The sequence below is a fragment of the Salmo salar genome, chromosome 09 (genome assembly GCF_965601325.2).
Source record: "Salmo salar chromosome 09, fSalSal1, whole genome shotgun sequence".
NCBI lineage: Eukaryota > Metazoa > Chordata > Actinopteri > Salmoniformes > Salmonidae > Salmo > Salmo salar.
The window spans coordinates 1,445,416-1,467,703 of NC_138299.1; the positions used below are offsets into that span (position 1 = coordinate 1,445,416).

Sequence of the window (22,288 nt, forward strand, 5' to 3'; positions counted from 1 at the left end):
CTTTTAATCTGAATAAATTGTGAACTAGTGCGCAACTGCTGTTGCAGTAAATACAATCTCTGACTGGTAACGAATGTTATTATATTTAATGTAAATGTTAGGTCCAGTAGCTAGGTAGCTAGCGTACGCAACATTTGGTTCTGGTTTCCAAGATTATGGTAGATCGGGTTATCCAATTGGGGAAACCATTTTGCTGACATGTAACTGATAATATTTCACGGTCTCTTTCAGGACGTGGAGAGCTACGACCCCATCCTTAACCCGGTGCTCAACAGAGAGGTGTGCAGGACCGGAGGACGTGTGCTCGTCACCCTCCAGACCTGTGTTCTCGTGTGACCTTTGTCAACTTCACAGTGACTCGCAGCAGTCTGCAAAGCTAGTGTCTCAACAAGGTGCTGAAGGCAGAGAGGCCTGAAGTGGACGAGAAGCGCTCCGACCTCCTCAAACTGCAGGGTGAGGCGTGCATGCACACACACGTCCTCCTATAGGCAAGGCTCATTCTGTGTGCTGACAGTCGCTTGCATAAAATTATTAATCCATCCCGGACCTGATTTCGTTTGAATGAAACTCATATACGGATCTGACTTCTGATGTGTAATGGACACAAAGTATCTTACCCTCTTCTCTTAGTTCTATTTTGTCCTTGAAAGCACTAACCTTCACTGAACTTCTCCACTCCGTCCCTCCACAAGGTGAGTTCCAGGTGCGTCTGGGCCATCTGGAGAAGTCCCTGCTGCAGGCCCTAAACCAGGTCAAGGGTCGTATCCTGGACGACGACACCACCCTGGAGAACATGAAGGAGGCAGCAGAGGTGACCAGGAAGGTGGAGGAGACGGACATCGTGATGGCCGAGGTGGAGACTGTGTCGCAGCAGTACCTGTCTCTCTCTTCGGCCAGCAGCTCTATCTACTTCACCATGCAGGCCCTCAACCAGGTATGCAGAGAGATGCGTACACACTCACTAGGGTTGGGCGGTTTCCAGATTTTCATACCGTCCTTCTCTCATCCCGGGATTTACAGTATTACCGGTTTAGTACACAAGGGGGCGCCAAAGAATGAGACCTTTGGGTATCTGTTACCAGAATGCTAACAAAATTATTACTAGTAATAGCGAGTTTCCATGGAGGCTGCTAACTAAATTTGTTAACGAGCGCAAATGGAAATAAACTAATTGCAAAGATGGGCAATCTGACTCATAAAGTTATACATGTATAAGTTGGAGCTACCGAATGTCATTTTTGATGAGTTTGGACATTTGCAAGCGAACGTGAACGAGATGCATTGCAAATTAACAAAGTTTTGATGCATGCTTGTCTGAAGGAAGAACAGTACTGGCTCTGAAGCAGCATGTGGACACATTGTGTCTTTGTGGAGTCTAGAGTCTCTAGGGCAGCAGTTCCAAAACTAGGGGTCCTGACCTCATGTGGGGTTACCTGATATGAAAATGGGGTTGCGGGGGAATTTCCAAAATCCTGAAGGGGCAAAAAAAAAACATTATACAAAAAAATATTGCCAGATAACACTGTTAAACCAAGAATGTATGCTTTTGCTAGCAGTCAAGCGGAAAACTGACTGAACAACTCAAACTCCCCAGCTTATGCTCTCCAAATGGACGTTAGATGTAAGGGCCGAGATGCCCATAAATAGATTTTTGTTCGCTATACTGTACATATCGGCATGCTTTTCACAAGGACATATTATTCTGGCTCACGATTCCCGAGCATGAAATGGCACGGGATGTTCATTATGCTGCGTGGCTATATTGACAAATCACCATTCAATCCCATGACATCTATGGTGGGATGGCGGGCAGGCCTCTGCACTCTAGTTATGAATGTGTCTCCCTCTGCCATATGGACACATTTTATGATACACAGAGAGCAACTGGTGGCAAAAGAGCTGAGCACAGAACTCTGAGATATACTGCAGCAGGTAACTTTGATTTGTAAATTACATCAAACCACATCCACTGTTTGCAAAACTGTGGACATAAGGTATCCGAGCATGACAATGTTCTATTTCACACCGAGGCTTGGTGGTTATCGAGGGGGTGTGTTAGAAAGATTTTTTGCATTGAGAGAGGAACTGTTGTCATTTTACAATGGATGTAAAAACAAACAACACCAGACAGACTTGGTTAACTTTCTGTGTAATGAAAAGAAAACGTCTCCTTGCCTATAACAGCTATATTTGGCTGAATGCAAGCATAGAGGGGAAATACAAAAACATTCTACAAATGTGACCGAATCAGTGGATTCAGATGAAAAAAAATCTTATTGGAGAGTCTTTCAAAAGCGAACCATGCCTCCTTCCCTCAGCTATGCATGTTTGTAAGTTAGTGTCCCAAACTCCAATGCATGGAAGAGCACTTTGGGACTTACTTCCAAATCCGTTTGACTGTGATCCTGGCTCAGTTGAATTTACGTGAATTTAAGAAAGTGAAATTGATCAGCTGGTCGAGCTGTCACGTGACCGAATGCTTTCACGGGTCATTACGGAGGAGTTTTTGTTCCTGACTCAAAGGGAATAAATACCCTGCAGTCTACATCTGAGCATTTATGCCACATTCAAAACCAATGGGAATGTGGTAATCTCAGACTTAAGTACGTACGTTCAAGAAAACTGGAAACTTTGAGGGGGAAAAAAACAAGCTCCTACTGGGAGCTGTCATCCAACTCGGAATTCCAAGTCGGGAACTCGGGCCTCTTTCTAGAACTCCGACTTTCCGATCTGAAGATCACTGATGTCATGATTGGACCTCGTACTTTTTTGAGTTCTGAGTTGTCTTGCAAGCGCCATAAAACACATGATCTGGCCAAAAAAAGTTTGAACTCTTGCGCTAAGGCAACAGGCCGTCACCTTAATTCAGTAACTTAGAGTAAACACTTCAGCGAGCAGGCAGTGGCGGTTCTAGACCATTTCAACTGGGGGGGCCATACTCCACATTTAGGGGGGCCACAAGGGGGTCCAAAATTGTTGTCACAGGGGCACTGCCCCCCCCCCCCCCCCCCCCCCCCAGACCCGCTAGTGCGAGCAGGCCTTTCTAATCGACCTGGCCCGGGTATCCTGGAAGGATATTTACCTCATCCCAACAGTAGAGGATGCCTGGTTGCTCTTTCAAAGTGCTTTCCTCACCATCTTAAATAAGCATTCCCCATTCCAAAAATGTAGAACTAAGAACTAGAGGTTGACCGATTAATCGGAATGGCCGATTTAATTAGGGCCAATTTCAAGTTTTCGTAACAATCGGAAATCGGTATTTTTGGATGCCGATTTTGGCCGATATTTATTTATTTATTTGTTTATTTAAAAAAAAAAAATAATACCTTTAACTAGGCAAGTCAGTTAGGAACGCATTCTTATTTTCAATGACGGCCTAGGAACGGTGGGTTAACTGCCTTGTTCAGGGGCAGAACGACAGATTTTTACCGTGTCAGCTCGGGGATTCAATCTTGCAACCTTACATTTTACATTACATTTACATTTTAGTCATTTAGCAGACGTTCTTATCCAGAGCGACTTACAGTAGTGAATGCATACATTTCATTTCATAAATTATTTTTTTTCCCTCCGTACTGGCCCCCCCGTGGGAATCAAACCCACAACCCTGGCGTTGCAAACACCATGCTCTACCAACTGAGCCACAGGGAGCGGTTAACTTGTCCAACGCTCTAACCACCTGCTTTACATTGCACTCCACGAGGAGCCTGCCTGTTACGCGAATGCAGTAAGAAGCCAAGGTAAGTTGCTAGCTAGCATTAAACTTATCTTATAAAAAACAATCAATCAATCATAATCACTAGTTAACTACACATGGTTGATGATATTACTAGTTTATCTAGCCTGTTCTGCGTTGCATATAATCGCTTAGGTACACGTTGCTCCAACCATACACATCAATGCCTTTCTTAAAATCAATACACAAGTATATATTTTTAAACCTACATATTTAGTTAATATTGCCTGCAAACATGAATTTCTTTTAACTAGGGAAAATGTGTCACTTCTCTTGCAAACAGAGTCAGGGTATATGCAGCAGTTTGGGCCGCCTGGCTCGTTGCGAACTGTGAAGACTATTTCTTCCTAACAAAGACAGCCAACTTCGCCAAACGGGGGATGATTTAACAAAAGCGCACTTGCGAAAAAAGCACAATCGTTGCACGACTGTACCAAACCATAAACATCAATGCCTTTCTTAAAATCAATACACAGAAGTATTTATTTTTAAACTTGCATATTTAGCTAAAAGAAATCCAGGTTAGCAGGCAATATTAACCAGGTGAAATTGTGTCATTTTGCGTTCATTGCATGCAGAGTCAGGGTATATGCAACAGTTTGCGTCGCCTGGCTCGTTGCGAACTAATTTGCCAGAATTTTACGTAATTATGACATAACATTGAAGGTTGTGCAATGTAACAGCAATATTTAGACTTATGGATGCCACCCGTTAGATAAAATACGGAACGGTTCCGTATTTCACTGACAGGAAAAACGTTTTGTTTTCGAGATAATAGTTTCCGGATTCGACCATATTAATGACCTAAGGCTCGTATTTCTGTGTGTTATTATGTTACAATTAAGTCTATGATTTGCTAGAGCAGTCTGACTGAGTGATGGTAGGCAGCAGCAGGCTCGTAAGCGTTCATTCAAACAGCACTTTCATGCGTTTGCCAGCAGCCCTTCGCAATGCATTGCACTGTTTAGATTAGGCTGGTGTAACCGATGTGAAATGGCTAGCTAGTTAGCCGGTTGCGCGCTAATAGCGTTTCAAACTTCACTCGCTCTGAGACTTGGAGTAGTTTTTCCCCTTGCTCTGCATGGGTAACGCTGCTTCGAGGGTGGCTGTTGTCGATGTGTTCCTGGTTCCAGCCCAGGTAGGAGCGAGGAGAGGGACGGAAGCTATACTGTTACACTGGCAATACTAAAGTGCCTATAAGAACATCCTATAGTCAAAGTTATATGAAATACAAATCGTATAGAGAGAAATAGTCCTATAATTCCTATAATAACTACAACCTAAAACTTCTTACCTGGGAATATTGTAGACTCATGTAAAAAGGGACCACCAGCTTTCATATGTTCTCATGTTCTGAGCAAGGAACTTAAACATTAGCTTTTTTACATGGCACATATTGCACTTTTACTTTCTTCTCCAACACTTTGTTTTTGCATTATTTAAACCAAATTGAACATGTTTCATTATTTATTTGAGGCTAAATTGATTTTATTGATGTATTATATTAAGTTAAAATAAGTGTTCATTCAGTATTGTTGTAATTGTCATTATTACAAATAAATACAGTGAGGGGAAAAAAGTATTTGATCCCCTGCTGATTTTGTACATTTGCCCACTGACAAAGAAATGGTCAGTCTATAATTTTAATGGTAGGTTTATTTGAACAGTGAGAGACAGAATAACAACAAAAAAATCCAGAAAAAGCACGTCAAAAATGTTATAAATTGATTTGCATTTTAATGAGGGAAATAAGTATTTGACCCCCTCTCAATCAGAAAGATTTCTGGCTCCCAGGTGTCTTTTTATACAGGTAACGAGCTGAAATTAGGAGCACACTCTTAAAGGGAGTGCTCCTAATCTCAGCTTGTTACCTGTATAAAAGACACCTGTCCACAGAAGCAATCAATCAATCAGATTCCAAACTCTCCACCATGGCCAAGACCAAAGAGCTCTCCAAGGATGTCAGGGACAAGATTGTAGACCTACACAAGGCTGGAATGGGCTACAAGACCATCGCCAAGCAGCTTGGTGAGAAGGTGACAACAGTTGGTGCGATTATTCGCAAATGGAAGAAACACAAAAGAACTGTCAATCTCCCTCGGCCTGGGGCTCCATGCAAGATCTCACCTCGTGGAGTTGCAATGATCATGATAACGGTGAGGAATCAGCCCAGAACTACACGGGAGGATCTTGTCAATGATCTCAAGGCAGCTGGGACCATAGTCACCAAGAAAACAATTGGTAACACACTACACCGTGAAGGACTGAAATCCTGCAGCGCCCGCAAGGTCCCCCTGCTCAAGAATACATATACATGCCCATCTGAAGTTTGCCAATGAACATCTGAATGATTCAGGGGACAACTGGGTGAAAGTGTTGTGGTCAGATGAGACCAAAATGGAGCTCTTTGGCATCAACTCAACTCGCCGTGTTTGGAGGAGGAGGAATGCTGCCCCAAGAAGGAATGCTGACCCCAAGAACACCATCCCCACCGTCAAACATGGAGGTGGAAACATTATGCTTTGGGGGTGTTTTTCTGCTAAGGGGACAGGACAACTTCACCGCATCAAAGGGACGATGGACGGGGCCATGTACCGTCAAATCTTGGGTGAGAACCTCCTTCCCTCAGCCAGGGCATTGAAAATGGGTTGGTATTCCAGCATGACAATGACCCAAAACACACGGCCAAGGCAACAAAGGAGTGGCTCAAGAAGAAGCACATTAAGGTCCTGGATTGGCCTAGCCAGTCTCCAGACCTTAATCCCATAGAAAATCTGTGGAGGGAGCTGAAGGTTCGAGTTGCCAAACGTCAGCCTCGAAATCTAAATGACTTGGAGAAGATCTGCAAAGGGGAGTGGGACAAAATCCCTCCTGAGATGTGTGCAAACCTGGTGGCCAACTACAAGAAACGTCTGACCTCTGATTGCCAACAAGGGTTTTGCCACCAAGTACTAAGTCATGTTTTGCAGAGGGGTCAAATACTTATTTCCCTCATTAAAATGCAAATCATTTCATAACATTTTTGACATATGTTTTTCTCGATTTTTTTGTTGTTATTCTGTCACTCACTGTTCAAATAAACCTACCATTAAAATTATAGACTGATCATTTCTTTGTCAGTGGGCAAACATACAAAATCAGTAGGGGATCAAATACTTTTTTCCCTCACTGTAAATAAAAAGAATCGGCCGATTTAATCGGTATCGGGGTTTTTGTCCTCCAAGTAATCGGTATCGGCGTTGAAAAATCATAATCGGTCGACCTCTACTAAGAACAGATATTGCCCTTGGTTCACCCCAGACTTGACTGCCCTTGACCAGCACAAAAACATCCTGTGGCGTTCTGGATTAGCATCGAATAGCCCTCGCGATATGCAACTTTTCAGGGAAGTCAGGAACCAATATACTCAGTCAGTTAGGAAAGCTAATGCTAGCTTTTTGAAACAGAAATTTGCATCCTGTAGCACTAATTCCAAAAAGTTTTGGGACACTGTAAAGTCCATGGAGAATAAGAGCACCTCCTCCCAGCTGCCCACTGCACTAAGGCTAGGAAACACTGTCAGCACCGATAAATCCAGGAGAATCTAGAATTTCAATAAGCTCTACGGCTGGCCATGCTTTCCACCTGGCTACCCCTACGCCGGCCAACAGCTCTGCACCCCCTGCAGCAACCTGCCCAAGCCCCCCCGCTTCTCCTTCACCCAAATCCAGACAGCTGATGTTCTGAAAGAGCTGCAAAACCTGGATCCCTACAGCTGGGCTAGATAATCAGCTGGGCTAGATAATTTTAGAAAGAGAGGGTCCAGATGATCCGCCGCAATTGTTGCAACCCATATTACTAGCCTGTTCAACCTCTCTTGTATCTGAGATCCCCACAGATTGGAAAGCTGGTCATCCCCCTCTTCAAAGGGGGAGACACTCGAGACCCAAACTGTTACAGACCTATATCTATCCTACCCTGCCTTTCTAAAGTCTTCGAAAGCCAAGTTAACAAACAGATCACCGACCATTTCAAATCCCACCGTACCTTCTCCGCTATGCAATCTGGTTTCCGAGCTGGTCATGGGTGCACCTCAGCCACCCTCAAGGTCCTAAACGATATCATATCCGCCATCGATAAAAGACAGTACTATGCAGCCGTCTTCATCGACCTGGCCAAAGCTTTCGACTCAGTCAGTCACCGCATTCTTATTGGCAGACTCGACAGCCTTGGTTTCTCAAATGACTGCCTTGCCTGGTTCACCAACTACTTCTCAGAGTTCAGTGTGTCAAATCGGAGGGCCTGTTGTCCGTATCTCTGGCAGTCTCTATGGGGGTGCGACAGGGTTAAATTCTCGGGCCGACTCTTCTCTGTATACCTCAATGATGTCGCTCTTGCTGCTGGTGATTCTCTGATCCACCTCTACGGAGACGACACCATTCTGTATACATCTGGCCCTTCTTTGGACACTGTTAACAAACCTCCAAACCAGCTTCAATGCCATACAATACTCCTTCCGTGGCCTCCAACTTTTTTATTTTATTTTTATAAGTTTAGTTACAATGATTAAAAAACTAAACAAGACAAACAAAACCATCATAACACAAAAAAATACAGCAACAGATTTAATTTACACATAGGTTATTCTACTAACAGCACAAGAACTTGCATTACCTGAAAACAGTTACAAGCAATACAAAAATAAAAATGCTCCAATAAATTATTTAAAATGAGCAAGGGGACAAGAGTCTCAAGTTTAAGTTTAGTGTGCAGGCTATTCCATAGGCAAGGAGTGTAACAGGAAAAGGCAGCCATACCCAGCTCTGTGGAAATCGCATGGGCCTCAAGTGTAATCCATGCTTGAGACCTGGTTTTAGGAATTATAATTCTAATATTGATGAGTGATGATAAATAAGAAGGTAGCTTATTCAGAAGTGCCCGACTAGCATCACTACTCTGGACGGCTCTGACTTAGAATATGTGGATAACTACAAATACCTAGGTGTCTGGTTAGACTGTAAACTCTCCTTCCAGACTCACATTAAGCATCTCCAATCCAAAATTAAATCTAGAATCGGCTTCCTATTTCGCAACAAAGCCTCCTTCACTCATGCTGCCAAACATACCCTTGAAAAACTGACTATCCTACCGATCCTTGACTTCGGCGATGTCATTTAGAAAATAGCCTCCAACACTCTACAGCAAACTGGATGTAGTCTATCACAGTACCATCTGTTTTGTCACCAAAGCTCTATATAGTACCCACCACTGCGACCTGTGTGCTCTCATTGCCTGGCCCTCGCTACATATTCGTCGCCAAACCCACTGGCTCCAGGTCATCTATAAGTCTTTTGCTAGGTAAAGCCCCGCCTATCTCAGCTCACTGGTCACCATAGCAACACCCACCCGTAGCACGCGCTCCAGCAGGTATATTCACTGGTCATCCCCAAAGCCAACACTTCCTTTGGCCGCCTTTCCTTCCAGTTCTCTGCTGCCAATGACTGGAACGAATTGCAAAAATTACTGAAGTTGGAGTCTTATTTCTCCCTCTCAAACTTTAAGCATCAGCTGTCAGAGCAGCTCACCGATCACTGTACCTGTACACAGCCAATCTGTAAATAGCACCCCCAACTACCTCATCCCCATATTGTTATTTATCTTCTTGCTCTGTTGCACCCCAGTATCTCTACTTGCACATCTATCACTCGTGTTAATACTAAATTGAAATTATTTCGCCTCTATAGCCAATTTATTGCCTTACCTCCCTAATCGTCTACATTTGCACACACTGTACATAGATTTTTCTATTGTGTTATTGACTGTACGTTTGTTTGTGTAACTCTGTTGTTTTTGTCGCACTGCTTTGCTTTATCTTGGCCAGGTCGCAGTTGTAAATGAGAACTTGTTCTCAACTGGCCTAACTGGTTAAATAAATAAAAAAATAAACTTGGATAACTAGCAAGTTAAACTAGGGGTCGCGTTTACGCTGAATACATTTTTCACAAAGGAAAATATTTACGGCAAAAGCTCTTGCTGTGTTTTGTAAATGCAGCTGTAAAATGCTTATTGTAATTTCTGCTTGGCATCAGACTAATTTTGTGCTTCAGTTGCACTTCTCCATTCATCATGAACGGGCATTTTATCAGCAGACAGCGCTCTGAATGTAGCTACTTTTCTCAGTGTAGCCAGCCTTCTTTTCTCTGCTAAAATGTAACTGGCTACATTATTTTTATGATAAACATTAGAAATATGATGGCCATGCATCATTTAAAAAAAAAAAAAGAATTTACTTGTGTGGCTGCCAGCAAATAGCACTGCACTTCTGTTGTCATCTGATGAAAATTAAGCTATTTTCTGCCGAATGTGTTGCACTAATGTATGCTTAACAAACATATAAACGCAACATGCAACAATTTAAAAGATTTTACTGAGTTACAGTTCATAAAAGGAAATCAGTAAATTGAAATAAATTCATTAGGCCCTAATCTATAGATTTCACATGTCTGTGAATATAGATATGCCTCTCTTGGTCACAGATACCTTAAGGTAGGGGCTTGGATCAGAAAACCAGTCAGTATGTGGTGTGACCACCATTTGCCTCATGCAGCGCATAGAGTTGATCAAGCTGTTGATTGTGGCCTGTGGAATGTTGTCCCATTCCTCTTCAATGGCTGTACAAAGTTTCTGGATATTGGCGGGAACTGGAACACGCTGTCGTGCACGTTGATCCAAAACAACCCCAAATATGCTCAATCGGTGACATGTCTGGTGAGTATGCAGGCCATGGAAGAACTGGGACATTTTCAGCTTCTAGGAATTGTGTACAGATACTTGCAACATGGGGCTGTGCATTATCATGTTGAAACATGAGGTGATGGCGGTGGATGAATGGCACGACTATGGATCTCATCACGGTATCTCTGTGCATTCAAATGGCCATCGATAAAATGCAATTGTGTTCGTTGTCCGTAGCTTATTTCTGCCCATACCATCACCCCACCACCACGGGGCACTCTCTTCACAACGTTGTGAGGCCGATTGGACGTTCTGCTAAATTCTTTAAAACTACGTTGGAGGCGGCTTATGGTAGAGAAGCGAACATTCAATTATATGGCAACAGCTCTGGTGGACATTCCTGCAGTCAGCATGCCAATTGCACGCCCCCGAACTTGAGACATCTGTGTCATTGTGTTGTGTGACACAACTGCACATTTTTAGAGAGGCCCTTTTATTGTCCCCAGCACAAGGCGCACCTGTATAATGATCAACTATTTAATCAGCTTCTTGATATGCCACACTTGTTAGGTGGATGGATTATCTTGAAAAATGCTCACCAACAGGGGTATAAACAGATTTGTGCACAAAATTTGAGAGAAATACGTTTTTTGTGCGTATGGAAAATGTGTAGGTTCTTTTTATTTCAGCTCATGAAAGATGGGACCAACACTTTACATATCATTATAGTTTTGCTCAGTGTATTTTCTGTGAAGGAAAACCATAGTTGCATGTCCCTGATCCCTTTATTGAAGGAAAAACAACTTAACTTTCAATATAAAACGCTACCTCTGTCAATACACAGCTGGACTGCTCCTGCTTTCTCCCATTGTGCAAACACATGACTGGCTAAACTGTTCTAGGGAACTACGGTAAGCTTCATAATGTGATGGGTGAAATGAAGAACGCGAACTGCTTTATCTCCTAATGTATTGCACAAGTTGACTGCAGATATTTACTTAAGTAGATACAAATATTATAATTGATTGAAAAACAATTCTGTGGCTATTTCCAAATATCCTTGTATAAGCTATACCGCCCAAGCCTAACTCACACACAAACTGCTGTCTCTTATAAAGCTCTTTCTATGTTCAGAAAGTCTCTTGCATTCAATTATGAATCAATCCCAAACCTGATTTAATGTGAATGAAACTCATATACGGATCTGACTTCTGATATGCAAAAGCTTTTAGTAGAAAACGAAGCACTATACCGAACCATTACAGCTTGTTGTGTTGACTGTCTCACATCGTATTACTTCTTGTCGGTCTCCAGATCCACTTCCTGTACCAGTACTCACTGCATTTCTTCCTGGTCATCTACCACACAGTGCTATACGAGAATGGCAACCTGAAGAGCGTCAGCGACCACACCCAGCGCATCACCCACATCACATTTTCACATTTACATTTTAGTCATTTAGCAGACGCTCTTATCCAGAGCGACTTACAGTAGTGAATGCATACATTTCATACATTTTTTTCTTTCTTCTCCGTACTGGTCCCCCGTGGGAATCGAACCCACAACCCTGGCGTTGCAAACACCATGCTCTACCAACTGAGCCACACGGGACCACACATCTAGAACATATTTTAGAACATTTAGGAACTCTCATCTAAAACTGGGGTTGTTCTTCATAGATCTCAAATCAATGGGAGTTTGTTAATTAAGAGGTTTCCAGTGCAAAAGTAACAATCTGATTCTCCTTGTAGGGGGCATTCAATAGAGTGGCCAGAGGCATGTGCAACCAGGACCACATCACCTTCGCCATGCTCTTAGCCAGGATCAACCTGAAGGGAATGACCAGGTAATGAACTTTGAAGTTTCTACACTTTCTTTGTTGTGTGAAGGATAAGGTCCATGGTTCAGATGCATTCTAAGTGACATGACAGGGAATGTTAATGATGACCATTTTTGGTTTCCGTCAGCGAGCCGTCCTATGATGCCGAGTTCCAGCACTTCCTGCGCGGTGCGGAGATGGTGCTGAAAGGCACAGCGGTGCCCAAGGTGAAGGGCCTGACCACGGAGCAGTGCGAGGCCATGATCACCCTCAGCCGCCTCCCCGCCTTCAAGGACCTGGTCTCCAAGGTGGAGGTTGATGAGGTGAGAGATTGTTGAAAGAAAAGGATGCGAGGAGGGAAAGTGGAAGTTGAAGAAAAGGACTTTTACTTTTGCAATGTGAAGCTCTTTAACTGTTTATGCTAAGCAGAAGGGCATTACAATATTTTTGTAGAGAAAGGAAAATAAAGTTGTCAATGAAGTTGACATTGCTTTTTTCTATCATTGCAGCAATTCTTCATGTGGATCCGAGAGCAACTCTCCCGAGCTGTCCGTTCCCTACATGTGGACAGAGGAGAAGCAGTCAAGTGAGTCTTTCAATCAGTGTCGTAATGTGTTCTACTTTGAAAAAAACATTTGAAACCACAAAGCTAAGTTTAGGAGGCTGCTATGCAATGTCAAGATTCCAATTATGCACTTCATAGAATCTGCATACAAATATATCATTCAGAAAATGGGTAGTTGGCGTGCTTGTGCTTCAAAGTGCTGAGAGTAAAGAGGTGAGTGTTCTTCAGTAAAACAGTGATTCTGTGCAGTCCAACTGCAATGTAGTCAATCTCACAAATGTCCTCCACAGCGTCCATCGGTCAGGCAGTGCACCAGCTGCTGCTGATCCAAGCCTTCCGTCCGGACCGCATGCTGCCCATGGCCCACATCTTTGTTTCCAAGGTCCTGGGAAACACCTTCATGGCCTTTATCGAGCAGCCCCTGGACCTAGAAAACATTGTGGAAAACGAAGTACGGATATCAAGACATCCCTAAAGCGTCAATATCAGTTTAGGGACAGTTTCCGAGATGGATTGAGCCTAGTCTTGGACTAAAAAGCATGTCCCAATGGAGGTTCTCCATTGAAAGTGCTTCTTAGTCCAAAGACTAGGCTTAAATGTGGTGAAAAAGCAATTGCCAATAAGAGACTACAATTGTTTTTCTTAATTTTTTGAAGCATGTGATATGTCTTGAATGTTAAATGGATAGTCTAGCACAAAGTGGGGAATAATGTGTTTAAATGGTGTCAGTTGATGTTCTGGCCCTTACCAATAAGGTTCCTTGTACCATCACTTATTTGGACTGTAAATCTCCTGCTGAAACGTCTGCCTGTTTTCCTACCCACCTAGGTGAAACCCAGTACCCCTGTTCTGATGTGCTCTGTGCCCGGGTACGACGCCAGCGGCCCGGGTACGACGCCACTTCCATGTTCATCAGTAGGTGTCCTAAAGTAGGGTTGGAGTTGATTTGAGTTTAAATTTATAGCCCACTAAATTAAGTCACATATCTACTGGCATTTTAAAAACCTGGTTGTTCCTCTTTTCTCTCCTCAGGTTCTGCTGAGGGCTTCAACAAGGCCCACCGCGACATCAACACTGCCATCAAGTCCGGCAGGTGGGTGATGCTGGAGAACGTACACCTGGCTCCCGGTTGGCTTGATGCAGCTGGAAAAGAAGCTCCACTCCATGCAGCCCCACGCCAGCTTCCGCCTCTTCCTCACCATGGAAATCAACCCCAAGGTCAGACTTTAGTTCATTAGAATAACATTGCATTATTTATTTATTTTCATTTGTAAAGTGTGAGACCTTGTATAATACACTTTATATACATCTTTATTATAGCCAGTATGAAACGAGATGTCTTTTCCATACAGTATTAGGACTGCTCCAAAGAATAAACACAAAAAAACGGACAATGGAAAGGCTACAATGTTTTTTTATATATACACTACCTTTCAAATGTTTGGGGTCACTTAGAAATATCCTTGTTTTTGAAAGAAAAGCACAATTTTTTTTTTGTCCATTTTAAAATAACATCAAATTGATCATAAATAAATACAGTGTAGACATTAATCTTGTAAATGAGTATTGTAGCTGGAAATGGCAGATTTTTTATGGAATATCTACATAGGCGAACAGAGGCCCATTATCAGCAATCATTACTCCTGTGTTCCAATGGCATGTTGTGTTAGCTAATCCAAGTTTATCATTTTAAAAGGCTAATTGATCATTAGAAAACCCTTTTATCATGTTAGTACAGCTGAAAACTGTTCTGATTAAAGAAGCAATAAAACTGGCCACCTTTAGACTAGTTGAGTATCTGGAGCATCAGCATTTGTTCGATTACAGGCTCAAAATGGCCAGAAACAAAGAACTTTCTTCTGAAACTCGTCAGTCTATTCTCGTAAAACGCTGTGTAGTACTCCCTTCACAGAACAGCGCAAACTGGCTCTAACCAGAATAGAAAGAGTGGGAGACCCCGGTGCACAACTGAGCAGGAGGACAAGTACATTTGAGTGTCTAGTTTGAGCAATGAGACGTCTCACAAGTCCTCAACTAGCAGCTTCATTAAATAATACCCGCAAAACACCAGTCTCAACGTCAACAGTGAAAAGGCGACTCCGGGATACTGGCCTTCTAGGCAGAGTTGCAAAGAAAAAGCCATGTCTCAGACTGGCCAATAAAAAGAAAAGATTAGGATGGGCAAGAGAACACAGACACCGGACAGAGGAACTCTGCCTAAAAGATCACTTAGTCATGCTGATTGAGTTCGAATAACAGACTGGAAGCTTCAAAAGGAGGGTGGTGCTTGGAATCATTGTTCTTCCTCTGTCAACCATGGTTACCTGCAAGGAAACACGTGCCATCATCATTGCTTTGCACAAAAAAGGGCTTCACAGGCAAGGATATTGCTGCCAGTAAGATTGCACCTAAATCAACCTTTTATCGGATCATCAAGAACTTCAAGGAGAGCGGTTAAATTGTTGTGAAGAAGGCTTCAGGGCACCCAAGAAAGTCCAGCAAGCGCCAGGACCGTCTCCTACAGTTGATTCAGCTGCGGGATCGGGGCACCACCAGTACAGAGCTTGCTCAGGAATGGCAGCAGGCAGGTGTAAGTGCATCTGCATGCACAGTGAGGTGAAGACTTTTGAAGGATGGCCTGGTGTCAAGAAGGGCGATAAAGAAGCCACTTCTCTCCAGGAAAAACATCAGGGACAGACTGATGTTCTGCAAAAGGTACAGGGATCGGATTGCTGAGGACTGGTGTAAAGTAATTTTCTCGGAAATCCCCTTTCCGATTGTTTGGGGCATCCGGAAAAAAGCTTGACCGGAGAAGACAAGTTGAGCGCTACCATCAGTCCTGTGTCAGGCCAACAGTAAAGCATCCGGAGACCATTCATGTGTGGGGTTGCTTCTCAGCCAAGGGAGTGGGCTCACTCACAATTTTGCCTAAGAACACAGCCATGAATAAAAATGCTACCAACACATCCTCCGAGGGCAACTTCTCCCAACCATCCAGGAACAGTTTGGTGACGAACAATGCCTTTTCCAGCATGATGGAGCACCTTGCCATAAGGCAAAAGTGATAACTAAGTGGCTCGGGGAACAAAACATCGATATTTTGGATCCATGGCCAGGAAACTCCCCAGACCTTAATCCCATTGAGAACTTGTGGTCAATCCTCAAGAGGCGGGTGGACAAACAAAAATCCACAAATTCTGACAAACTCCAAGCATTGATTATGCAAGAATGGGCTGCCATCAGTCAGGATGTGGCCGAAGTTAATTGACAGCATGCCAGGGCGGATTGCAGAGGTCTTGAAAAAGAAGGGTCAACACTGCAAATATTGACTCTTTGCATCAACTTCATGTAATTGTCAATAAAAGCCTTTGACACTTATGAAATGCTTGTAATTATACTTCAGTATTCCATAATTGTCAATAAAAGCATTTGACACATATGAAATGTTTGTAATTATACTTCAGTATTCCATAGTAACATCTGACAGAAATATCTAAAGACACTGAAGCAGCAAACTTTGTGGAAATGAATATTTGTCATTCTCAAAACCTTTGGCCACAACTGTAGATACTCCATTAAAAATCAGCTGTTTCCAGCTACAAGTGACCCCAAACTTTTGAATATATGTGTGTGTGTATTTGAACCTTTATTTAACTAGGCAAGTCAGTTCAGACCAAATTCTTATTTACAATGCTTGCCAAACCCGGGCGAAGCTGGGCCAATTGTGCGCCAGCCTATTTGACTCCCAATCACGGCCGGATGTGATACAGCCTGGATTCGAACCAGGGACTGAAGTGACGCCTCTTGCAATGAGATGCTGTGCCACTCGGGAGCCTCTATAAACTAGTGACTGATTTTGAACATTCAAGCTCATTCTGTTGTAGATTAAAGATATTGAAAAAACTTCAATTACAAATGTCTACATGAGGTATAACTTAGCATTCTGGTTTGTTTACCTCAAGCTTGTTTACCTCACTGAGGCACAGTTGTGGATGACTTATCTAATGAGACTATCTAAATGGGTTTTTTCTCGCTCATTCCTCTCAGGTGCTAGTGAACCTGCTACGTGCTCGACGTATCTTTGTATTTGAGCCCCCTCCCGGTGTCAAGGCCAGCATGCTGAGGACCTTCAGCAGCATCCCCGTGGCTCGCATGTGCAAGGTGACACAACCATATGAATACTGATTCTCTCTGGCTTTCTCTCACTGTGCCTTCCTCTGCCTCTCTCTCATTCTCTCTGGCTTTCTCTCACTGTGCCTTCCTCTGCCTCTCTCTTTCTATCCTTCTAGCTTTCTGATGTTATCTCCTGTCACTCTACCTCTGTGTTGGTCTCTCACTTACACACACTCCTTCCTCTAAACTTGACTGAATGTTTTCTTTTGACCGTAATTACTAAACCAACCTCTTCCTCACCACATCTGCAGGCTCCCAATGAGCGCGCCCGCCTCTACTTCCTACTGGCCTGGTTCCATTCCGTCATCCAGGAGCGGCTGCGTTACGCCCCGCTGGGCTGGTCCAAGAAGTACGAGTTCGGCGAGTCGGACCTGCGACACTGTGGACACCTGGCTGGACGACACTGCTAAGGTCAGTCACACGCAAAATAGACACACATAAAATACACCCACACTGTTGTCTCTTACGTACGTTTTTTTATATATATACATAAAAAAAAATAATACTAATATTTAACTAGGAAAGTCGGTTAAGAATACATTCTTATTTACAATGACGGCCTAAGCCGGCCAAACTCTCCCCTAACCCGGACGACGTTGGGCCAATTGTGATTCAGCCCGGGATCGAACCAGGGTCTGTAGTGACGCCTCTAGCACTGCGATGCACTGCCTTCGACAGCTGCGCTTACTCGGGAGACTTTCTGTTTGCAGCAATTCTCTGTATCAGATGATGAATCCATCCTGAACCTGATTCTATTTGATTGGAAACTCCTATACGGATCTGACTTCTGATAATGCAATTCACACACAATTTATACATTCTTGCAAATGGGAATGAATTTGTTGGTCACAAAATAAACACAAAAAAATGTGTCCCTAGAGCGCAGTGACCATAGAATTAGAACATATATACAGTGCTGTCCAAAATGAAATGATACAATGACTGAGGTTAAAGTGCAGACTGTCAAGCTTTAATTTGAGGGTATTTTCATCCATATCGGGTGAACCATTTAGAAATTACAGCATTTTTTGTACATAGTCCCCCCATTTTAGCGAACCCAAAAGTATTTGTGCAAATTAATTTCTGTATTCAGGGTTCTATCCAGGATTTTTTAACAAGGGGGTGCCTTTTGACTCAAGTTTTTTTTTTAACACCTGTAACTGCCATTTCCTGCAATCTAGGGCAAATAATACTCTATTAGGCTGTGGTGCCTGGCCTTAAATGATCAAATAAAAACATTTACTCCACAATCTTGTTGGATGCATTTGCAGTTTGTTTTGGTTGTGTTTGAGATTATTTTGTGCCCAATAGAAATGAATGGTAAATGATGTATTGTCATTTGAGTACATTTTATTGGAAATATTCATGTGGATGCTACCATGATTACAGATAATCCTAAATTAATCGTGAATAATTATGAGTGAGAAAGTTATCTGTCTAGCATACCCCCCTCAGAAATGCTAAACTCCCCTGTTATTGCTAATCGTGAGAGGTTAGCATGTCTTGGATGCATTATCTTTGTGCCTCTAACGTTCTCACTCATCATTATTCACGATTCATTCATCATTATTTGTGCTGGAGTACATAGCCAAAACAAAAAACTATTTGTTACTGTTCAAGTACTTTTGGACCTCACTGTGTGCAGGGCTCTAAATAATATATTTTCATTTGTAGCACTGGTGCTCCCAACTTAAAGTTAGGAGCACCACTTGAAATGTAGGTGTGCCTGGAAATCCTTTTTTTTTAATTATTTTTATTTTTATTTATTTTTTTACAAATGATTGAGATAAAGCCTATATGAATTCTAGCTACCTTTGAAGCACATGTTGTGCCCTATAAACTACACTGAACAAAAATATAAATGTAATATGCAACAATTTCTAAGATTTTGCTAAGTTACAGTTCATATAAGGATCCTAATCTATTGATTTCACATGACTGGGAATACAGATATGCTTCTGTTGGTCACAGATACCTTAGAAATACAGAAATCCAGTTGGTATCTGGTGTGACCACCATTTGCCTCATGCAGCGCAACACATCTCCTTCACATAGAGTTGATCAGGCTGTTGATTGTGGCCTGTGGAATGTTGTCCCATTCCTCTTCAATGGCTGTGCAAAGTTGATGGATATTGTCAGGAACTGGAACACGCTGTCGTGTACGTCGATCCAAAACAACCTCAAACACGCTCAATCGGTGACATGTCTGGTGAGAATGCAGGCCATGGAAGACCTGGGACATTTTCAGCTTCCAAGAATTGTGTACAGATACTTGCGACATGGAACACGCTGTGAACACCTGTCATGCATTATCATCTTGAAACATGAGGAGGATCTCGTCACGGTATCTCTGTGCATTAATTTAAAATGCAATTGTGTTCGTTGTCAGTAGCTTATGCATGCCCATACCATAACCCCACCGCCACCATGGAGCACTCTGTTCACAATGTTGACATCAGCAAATTGCTCACCCTCACAACGCCATACACGCGGTCTGCCATCTGTCCGGTACAAAACGTGATTCATCCGTGAAGAGCACACTTCTCCACCGTGCCAGTGGCCATCAAAGGTGAGCATTTGCGACTGAAGTCTTTTACGACGCCAAACTGCAGTCAGGTTAAGACCCTGGTGAGGACAACAAGCACGTAAATGAGCTTCCCTCGGACGGTTTCTGACAGTTTGTGCACAAAGTCTTCGGTTATGCAAACCCACAGTTTCATCAGCTGTCCGGGTGGCTGGTCTCAGACGATCCCGCAGGTGAAGATGCCGTATGTGGAGGTCCTGAGCTAGCGTGGGTACACATGGTCTGCGGTTGTGAAGCCGGCTTATGGTAGAGAAATTAACATTCAATTCTCTGGCAACGGCTCTGGTGGACATTCTTGCAGTCAGCATGCCAATTGCACGCTCCCTCAACTTGAGACATCTGTCATTGTTGTGTGACAAAGGCGCATTTTATTGGCCTTTTGTCCTCAGCACAAGGTGCACCTGTGTAATGATTGTGCTGTTTAATCACCTTGATATGCCTGTTGACACACCTGTCAAGTGGATGGATTATCTTGGCAAAGGAGAAATGCTCACTAACATGTATGTAAACCAATTTGTGCACAAAATTTGAAAAATATGGAGAGTTTCTGGGATCTTTTATTTCAACTCATGAGACATGGGACCAACACTTAACATGTTGCGTTTATATTTCTGTTCAGTGTAATATGTAACATTGTGAAGACATTCGTTTATTATACATTCTCTTTAAAAATGTCAGGTTTGTGATGAAGACATGCAAGAGATCTGTCGTTCATTCATTGCTATGATCATTGATCTCCTGAAGAAGCTATCCCTTTTCCTTTCTGTTCCCCCAAATGTTTGATTATACTGGTAAAGTAACCAGGTTGTTAGCAAGCTAGCCAATGAGGTAACATGACTGAACAAAGTAAACAACTGGGTAACGATGCGTGAGTAGTTTTAGAACGGCCCATGACACGGTTTATGTTATGAATGTAAAATGTGGTCCCGGAGTTCAGCTATAGGAAGATACAAATATTGCGCCGGTAATATGGGTCAGATCCTATGACCTGGTTACATTTTTACATTTTAGTCATTTAGCAGACGCTCTTATCCAGAGCGACTTACAGTAGTGAATGCATACATTTCATACATTTTTTTCTCCCTGTACCCGTCCCCCGTGGGAATCGAACCCACAACCCTGGCGTTGCAAACACCATGCTCTACCAACTGAGCTACACGGGACATATACAAGATGGCACGTTTCAAACTTTCCAAGTTGAACCGGGGACAGTGAAGAGACTGCTTAAGTGTGTTTCTGTCAAGCTGTATTTGCTACAAAAATGCATGCTACAATTCATCACAAGAATATCTCCAGATACAGCCATAACATGATCTTTTATTCAAACTACTGTCAGAGTCTGTCGATGGAGCGTGGACTCTGCTGTTATCTGCTGAAGACCGATTCACTAACCCCAGGTAGACAGACTCACTTAGGTTAGGTTGGTTAGGCTAGAAGCAGGCCGTTTTCCCTGTAGTAATGGTGCAACCATGATGCTTTTCTTTCTAGGGCACTCTGAAACAACAGTACAGCGAAGCCTTATTACAACAATTATTATCTAGGAGATTTTATTTCTAGTGGCACGGTGCTCCTAGAATAAAACTTTGCATATGCGACCAAATTGGTCACACTTTAAAGCCCTGACTGTATGTATTTCTATGGTGGTAACCTTCTATTCTCCTCTTCCTCCACAACCCTAGGTCCGTCAGAACATCTCCCCAGAGAAGATCCCCTGGGCGGCCCTGAAGACCCTAATGGCCCAATCCATCTACGGCGGCCGCATCGACAACGAGTTTGACCAGCGGCTGCTCAACACCTTCCTGGACCGCATCTTCACCACGGGCAGCTTCGACTCAGAGTTCAAGCTGGCCTTCAAGGTGGACGGCCACAAGGACATCAAGATGCCCGATGGCATCCGGTCAGTGGCCGGGGTTGGGGGGTAGTGGTGTTTATTTAGTTTAGTTTTATTTCATTGCATTGGCAACTAAAAGCTGCATTTTTTGATACAGTACATGCAAAAAAACATGAAACATGGTTTCCAATATATTGTGACCAAACCTTCTCAGCAAAACTTTTCTAAATGTCAAAGAAATTCATAGGAAACGTTTACATTCTTTAGAAGTGCAACTTCTGAAATGCACACATTTAGGAAAGGTTGAATTTCAGACTGTCTCATTGACACTGTGCTGTTCTGTGTCTTTTCTTCCAGACATGAGGAGTTCATGAACTGGGTGGAGGTGCTGCCGGACACCCAGACCCCGTCCTGGCTGGGCCTGCCTAGCAACACTGAGAAGGTCCTGCTCACCACTCAGGGTATGCTATTGTCTGCTGCTGGTTGTCCCCGGCTGCAGCTGAACTCAAGGAGCGTGACCGGGTTTGTCTGTGGGATTCTTTGTCAGCAGCGAGGAGAGCTACAGGAGCTCATCTCCAGTTTCTCCATTTCTCTAATAGCTCTACATATGTTCTAACGCATCTTATTTTAATTTTAAATCCTATAGAAGACTACCATTGATGTAGAACATATTCTTACATTGCTTCCGTTAACTTGGATGCAATGGCATTGGTGGCTCATTTTTACTCCCTAGGTCTCTTTCCTTTTCCTCCTATCAGTTCCAGTGTTATAACACAAGCCCATTGTGATGGTAGCTGTACCCATGTGAATGGGGGTGTTCTCACCCAAGCAGCTGCATTTCAAATTCATGTCTTGCTTAGCTTCCG

The 22,288-nt window shown here is 43.1% G+C and overlaps 2 non-coding genes across 2 annotated transcripts; both read left to right on the forward strand.

The window, feature by feature from the left end:
• The first annotated feature begins 11,596 nt into the window (after positions 1-11,596).
• On the forward strand, positions 11,597-11,668 carry LOC123724172 (small nucleolar RNA SNORD50). Its single transcript, XR_006756852.1, has one exon. It is a non-coding gene; the product is annotated as a small nucleolar RNA SNORD50 (small nucleolar RNA).
• Positions 11,669-17,728: 6,060 nt separating this feature from the next.
• LOC123724173 (small nucleolar RNA SNORD50) lies at positions 17,729-17,801 on the forward strand. Its single transcript, XR_006756853.1, has one exon. It is a non-coding gene; the product is annotated as a small nucleolar RNA SNORD50 (small nucleolar RNA).
• Positions 17,802-22,288: the final 4,487 nt, after the last annotated feature.